Below are 7,731 nucleotides of genomic sequence, written 5' to 3' on the forward strand. Positions count from 1 at the left end.
AAATACAAAACTATGTATGTCTGTAAATAAATAATAATAAAGAACATCTTACTAGAGTGCTGTCAAATATATTTAATCAGAATAATCACACCTTTGGATTTGAATTAATCACAAGTTATTACTCGCTTGCATCATTCAAAATAACTAAAAAAAGAGCCCAATATTTGGACAAAACTGCAATTTTATTCTCATAATGTCTTACATTAACATTTTTAACTGTTTTACTTGAACACACTACATTTATTCGCTCAAAACTTGCAAAAAGTTGTATCTATAATTTAGACTTAGTCTTAGACTTAGACAAACTTTATTGACCCACAAGGGAAATTGTTCCACACAGTAGCTCAGTTTCAAAGGATGGAAAGGATAATGCAGGTATTAAGTAGACTAAAAATGTACCATAGTAGCAATATAAAATATAACATATGTGTAATATTTTCATATTATATATACAGTATATAATAAATACTGATATATTATATTATTATATTGTATTATATTTTTATATAACATATACAATATATAACAAATCCCAAGTACCATGTACAATATTACAGTATGTGTAACAGATGCAGCAAAAAAAAAAAAAAAGGGCAGCATACCGTATTTTTCGGAATATAAGTCACAGTTTTTTTCATAGTTTGGCCGGGGGTGCGACTTATACTCAGGAGCGACTTATGTGTGAAATTATTAACACATTACCGTAAAATATCAAATAATATTATTTTGCTCATTCACGTAAGAGACTAGACGTATAAGATTTCATGGGATTTAGCAATTAGGAGTGACAGACTGTTTGGTAAACGTATAGCATGTTCTATATGTTATAGTTATTTGAATGACTCTTACCATAATATGTTACGTTAAAATACCAGGCACGTTCTCAGTTGGTTATTTATGCGTCATATAACGTATACTTATTCAGCCTGTTGTTCACTATTCTTTATTTATTTTAAATTGCCTTTCAAATGTCTATTCTTGGTGTTGGGTTTTATCAAATAAATTTCCCCCAAAAATGCGACTTGTACTCCAGTGCGACTTATATGTTCTTGTCCTTCTTTATTATGCATTTTCGGCCGGTGCGACTTATACTCCGGAGCGACTTATACTCCGAAAAATACGGTAAATTAGAGAGTAGATCCAGCAGAAAATATACATTATAAACAAAGAGAGGTAGCTATCATAGAAGCGGTCAGGTAATAGACAGATATATAATATATAATACCGTCAGGCTTTATTTTGAAGTGAAATTTGTCAGTGAGCACAACAATCGGAGTCTCCTCACCCATCCTTGCACTGTTGTATGCACTGACCTGATCACGGACTGTATGCAGTAAAACCCCACAGCCTTTTAGGTGGCATGTACAGTAAAAATAAATGACTGCGATATTTTTAGTGATTAATCCCATTTTGACAGCCCTAATTTCTGCATATGAATATTAAAAGGAGAAGTGATTTTCCCTGAACTGAGCAATTGTTTCACAAACACTGTACCCAAATATACAAAAGTATCAGTAGACCAATGCTGCCATCTACTGTTTATGACATTTTACACTGATTCATGCTGTATTTTGGGAGTAAACCGTTAAAATGTCCATATTTTTGGTATTTCACTGTATCATCAAACATGTTGTGCTTTGAACAGCAAATGAAGCATGTCACATTAAATTATGATCACAAAAAAACAGGCGAGGAAAATACATTAGGGGCTCCTATGGGCTGCAGAGACCACCGACAAATTGAAGCACTTCATCACCGTGTGCTGCGTTTGGGCTTTGTTGTTATGCTTTAACAACAGATTGCATTGCAGCCATGTGCAGCACTTTAAACACTTTGTCAGCAGCACACGTTTGCTCTCTGATGGGATATTCCATCAATTAAGCTGAAATTGTTCAAATATTTGCAATATGCAACCCCCCCGTATCGCCTGCAGGCCCCCAGGCATGAAGAATGAGTAAAATCATTACGGTTTGAAGGGATTAAAGGAATATGGAAGACACAGAAGCCCATCTAATTATGGCGGAAGGAGCTAAGCCTCTCATGGCGCTTAGTTGACCTCCACTGTAAGCAACGACAGAAACACCAGGAGCCGTTGGTTCCAGGCACTTGAGCCTCTGACAAAAATCAGCCACCGTGTTTAAAAAGGGAGAAGGGGAAAAAAAAGAAAAGCCTTATCAGTGAGCAGCAGCCAGGCTGTCAACATAATTGGAAATAATAAGAGTGGACATGCTAAATGTTTTTTTACTGTCACAAACTCATGATGTTGGGATCCTCTTCACTGTACAATTTGACCAAATATGCACCCATGCAATTATTTTTCTTACACTTCCATGCTATTATTTAGCTCCTTAAATCGGGTTGACTTGAAATTTTCGCACACAGCTCAACGCACTCTACCAAACATCCATTGGAAATTTTCAAGGGGTTTTGCTGTCTCACCACCAATTTGATGCACACTTTTAGGGGACTGGCAAACACAAAAACATGGCCGCCATCAAGCAGGGGAACTTGCAGGAATAGGACAATAATTGTCCTTACGTCATTGACCATTCATCTAATAGAGCAGTGTTTTTCAATCACTGTGCTGCGACACTCGTGAGATAGAGTCTGGTGTGTCGTGGGAGATTATGTAGGTTCACCTATTTGGGGTAAAAACAATTTTTGCAAACAAGTAATTATAGTCTGCAAATAATGTGCCATTGTTGAGTGTCTGTACTGTCTAGAGCAGTGTTTTTCAACCACTGTGCCGCCGTGAGATATTGTCTTGTGTGCCGTGGGAAATTATGCAACTTCTCCTAATTGGTCCAAAAAATATATTTTGCAAATCAATAATTATAATCAGCAAATACTGTGCCGTTCCTAATTGGTCTAAAAAATATATTTTGCAAATCAACAATTATAATCAGCAAATACTGTGCCGTTCCTTAGTGTCCGTGCTGTGTAGAACTCGGCTGTAGAACTGTGATCCCAATATGTAGACCACAGCGTGCAGGTAAAAAGGTATGTAACGCTTAAACCAAAAATGAACAAAAGGGAAAGGAAAAGGCAATGAAGCATAGGGATGGCTATGTAAAACGACAGTAAAACTGAACTGGCTACAAAGTAAACAGAAACAGAATGCTGGACGACAGCAAAAACTTGCAGCGTGTGGAGCAGAGACGGCGTCCACAAAGTACATCCGTACATGACTTGGCAAGCAACAATGTCCACACAAAGAAAGATAGCAACAACGTAAATGGCCTTGCTTGCTAACACAAAGCAGATGCGGGGAATAGCGCTCAAAGGAAGACATGAAACTGCTACAGGAAAACACCAAAATAACAGCACAAGACAAGTCCTAAGCACTACACACAGGAAAACACCAACAAACTCAAAATAAGGCACAAGGAGGACCTGGTGGAGTTTCATTTTTTAACGTTTTCTGCTGGTAGTGTCCCTCTGTATTTTTAGATGAAAAAAATGTGCTTGCCTCAAAAAAGGTTGAAAAACTCTGGTCTAGAGTTCAGCAGAGTAACCATGTTATACTCTTCCATATCAGTAGGTGGCAGCAGGTAGCTAATTGCTTTATAGATGTCGGGAACATGGTTTGTCGTGATCACAATATGCGGGAGGCAGCATGCAGGTGAAAAGGTATCTAATGCTTAAACCAAAAATAAACAAAAGGTGAGTGCCCCTAAGAAAAGGCATTGAAGCTTAGGGAACGAAACTAAAACTGAACTGGCTACAAAGTAAACAAATACAAAATGCTGGACGACAGCAAAGACTTACAGCGTGTGGACCAAAGACGGCGTCCACAAAGTACATCCGAACATGACATGATAATCAACAATGTCCCCACAAAGAAGGATAGCAACAACTTAAATATTCTTGATTGCCAAAACAAAGCAGGTGCGGGGAATAGCGCTCAAGGAAGACATGAAACTGCTACAGGAAAATACCAACAAAACAGGATAAGTCACCAAAATAGGAGCGCAAGACAAGAACTAAAACACTACACACAGGAAAACAGCAAAAAAGTCAAAATAAGTCATGCCATGATGTGACAGGTGGTGACAGTACACCTACTTTGAGACAAGAGCTATATTGATGCATGCTTGGTTATGGTTTGACGTCATACACAACAATTGCGACAACGACTTTTTATTGTCTTCTTAGTTTCATTTTTTAACGATTTCTACTGGTGGTGTGCCTCCGGATTTTTTCAATGCAAAAAATGTGCCTTGGCTCAAAAAAGGTTGAAAAACACTGTAATAGAGTAATTATACAACTTTGGGGATATAAACAAAACCCAGAAAGTTAATTTATGTTCATGGCCATCTTTTACCCTCCAAGATAAATCATAAACAAAAATACAATTAATGTCGTTGCTTTGCTTGTCTATATTTAATGTCTCTACTTTAACGTAAAAAAATATTAGTAAATTATTAATTGTCATTTCTTTATTACATGTTTTATTTTATTTGTTTCCTTAGTTTAGGCCGGGGGTCAGCAACCCGTGGCTCTAGAGCTGTATGCGGCTCTTTAGCGCCGCCCTAGTGGCTCCTTGGACCTCTTTCAGAGATGTGTGAAAATGGAAAAAGATGAAGAAAAAAATATATGTTTGGTTTTATTATATTTTATGTATAGTAGAACAAACATGACACAAACCTTCCTAATTGTTAGAAATCCCACTGTTTATGTTATACATGATTCACTGATGAGAGTATTTGGCAAGCACCGTTTTGTCCTACTAATTTCAGCGATCCTTGAACTCATCGTTGTTTGTTTACATGTACAACTTTCTCCGATGCTGCCACAGAAAGACGTGTTTTATGCCACTCCTTCTTTGTCTCATTTTGTCCACCATACTTTTTATGCTGTGCGTGAATGCACAAAGGTGAGCTTTGTTGATTTTATTGATTTGCTGAAGTGCTTATCAGGCATATTTGGCCAATCCATGACTGCAAGCTAATCGGTGCTAACATGCTATTTAGGCTAGCTGTATGTACATATTGCATCAGTATGCCTCGTTTGTAGGTATATTTGAGCTCAATTGATTTCCTTTACTTATGTCCTCTGTGTATTTAATTTATATTTGCATGTCTCATGACACATTATCTGTATGTAATATTGGCTGCATTTCTGATAGTTGTTTGTGTGCCATGTTGTTCCAGACCACAGCAAACGTTACCCAGCTCGCAAAGACTGTAATAAATCCTTTAGAAGAAGACAGCCTGCCTTTTCCTTAAACTTGGACACAAACATCTATACCTCTGGCCATTCTGAGCCAGTAATTTCCAGAAGTAATCTCATCATGTGAGAAGCCTCCACTTTACTAATGATTTCCAATGTTAAATGGTAAAATGGTAAATGGGTTAAACTTGAATAGCGCTTTTCTACCTTCAAGGTACTCAAAGCGCTTTGACACTATTTCCACATTCACCCAATCACACACACCTTCACACACTGATGTCGGGAGCTGCCATGCAAGGCCCTAACCACGGCCCATCAGGAGCAAGGGTGAAGTGTCTTGCTCAAGGACACAACGGAAGTGACGAGTTTGGTAGAAGGTGGGGATTGAACCAGGAACCCTCAGGTTGCTGGCACAGCCACTCTCCCAACTGCGCCACGCCATCCCCATGTTGCAAAAATGTGTAGAATAAAAATTAAAATACAACATTTCTGTCAACAAAGATTTGCGTCAACCTTTGATAGTAGGCTGATATAGCTAATATAGACACTTACATCATGCGTTGCCTTCCTTATAACACGTACAGTATATAAGGCTTTTCATTTTTTGTGGCTCCAGACAGATTTTTGTTTTTGTATTTGTGGTCCAATATGACTCTTTCAACATTTTGGGTTGCCGACCCCTGGTTTAGGCGTATGTTGTTTTATTATTGATGTAGCATATTTTATTTTATACCAGTAGTTTTAAAATGAACTAATAATTATTTTTTATTATGTTATTCTAATATGTCACTGGTAATGTACTAACTCGTGTTCACGCTCACGTTCACATTTTAGTTGTTTATTGTTAATATTTTTAGTCAATCGTTAGTAACCAGCTCAGTGGCCTATAGTGGTTAGACTGGGAGGTTGTGAATTCAAACCCCAGGCCGAGTCATACGGGACGGGGTGGCGTAGTGGGTAGAGCAACTGTGCCAGAAACCTGAGGGTTGCAGGTTCGCTCCCCGCCTCTTACCATCCAAAAATCACTGCCGTTGTGTCCTTGGGCAGGACACTTCACCCTTTGCCCCCGGTGCCGCTCACACCGGTGAAATGAATGATGAATGACAGGTGGTGGTCGGAGGGGCCGTAGGAGCAAATTGCAGCCATGCTTCCGTCAGTCTACCCCAGGGCAGCTGTGGCTATGAAAGTAGCTTACCACCACCAGGTGTGAATGATTGATGGGTTCAGGAAAACATGTTAAGTGACTTTGGGTACTTAGAAAAGTGCTATATAAATCCCAGGTATTATTATTATTATTATTATACCAAAGACTACAAAAAATGGGACCCATTGCCTCCCTGCTTGGCACTCAGCATCAAGGGTTGGAATTGGAGGTTAAATCACCAAATGATTCCCGGGCGCGGCCACCGCTGCTGCTCACTGCTCCCCTCACCTCCCAGGGGGTGGAACAAGTGGATGGGTCAAATGCAGAGGTTAATTTCACCACCTAGTGTGTGCGTGTGACTATCAGTGGGACTTTAACTTTAACTTTTTAATTATTGTTTACATTGAACAAAGAGAACACAGTCCATCAATCCATCCATTTTCTACCGCTTGTCCCTTTTGGGGTTGCGGGGGGTGCTGGAGCCTATCGGGCGGAAGTCTACCAGGTCAAATTGTTTGTGTTAAACATACATGGCCAATAAAACTGATTTAAAATGAGAAAAAAAAAACATACCATAAAACAGTGTTTTTCAACCACTGTGCCGCGGCACGATACAGCCTGGTGTGCCGTGGGAGATTATCTAATTTCACCAATTTAGGTTAAAAATATTTTTTGCAAACCAGTAATTATAGTCTGCAAATTATGTGTTGTTGTTGAGTGTTCTGTGCTGTCTAGAGCTCGGCAGAGTAACCGTGTAATACTCTTCCATATCAGTAGGTGGCAGCCGGTAGCTAATTGCTTTGTAGATGTCAGAAACAGTGGGAGGCAGTGTGCAGGTAAAAAGGTATCTAATGCTTAAACCAAAAATAAACAAAAGGTGAGTGCCCCTAAGAAAAGGCATTGAAGCTTAGGGAAGGCTATGCAGAACGAAACCAAAACTGAACTGGCTACAAAGTAAACAACAACAAAATGCTGGACGACTGCAAAGACTTACTGTGGAGCAAAGACGGCGTCCACAATGTACATCCGAACATGACATGACAATCAACAATGTCCCCACAAAGAAGGATACCAACAACTTAAATAGTCTTGTCTGCTAAAACAAAGCAGGTGCGGGGAATAGCGTTCAAGGAAGACATGAAACTGCTACAGGAAAACACCAACAAAACAGGATAAGTCACCAAAATAGGAGCGCAAGACAAGAACTAAAACACTACACACAGGAAAACAGAAAATAACTCAAAATAAATCACAGTGTGATGTGACAGGTGGTGACAGTACACCTACTTTGAGAAAAGAGCTATATTGATGCATGGTTGGTTATGGTTTAAAGTCATATTCAACAATTGGGACAACAACTTTTTACTGTCAACTGAGTTTCGTTTTTTATGAAAAAATGTGCCTTGGCTCAAAAA

This window comes from Entelurus aequoreus, linkage group LG10 (assembly GCF_033978785.1).
Source record: "Entelurus aequoreus isolate RoL-2023_Sb linkage group LG10, RoL_Eaeq_v1.1, whole genome shotgun sequence".
NCBI lineage: Eukaryota > Metazoa > Chordata > Actinopteri > Syngnathiformes > Syngnathidae > Entelurus > Entelurus aequoreus.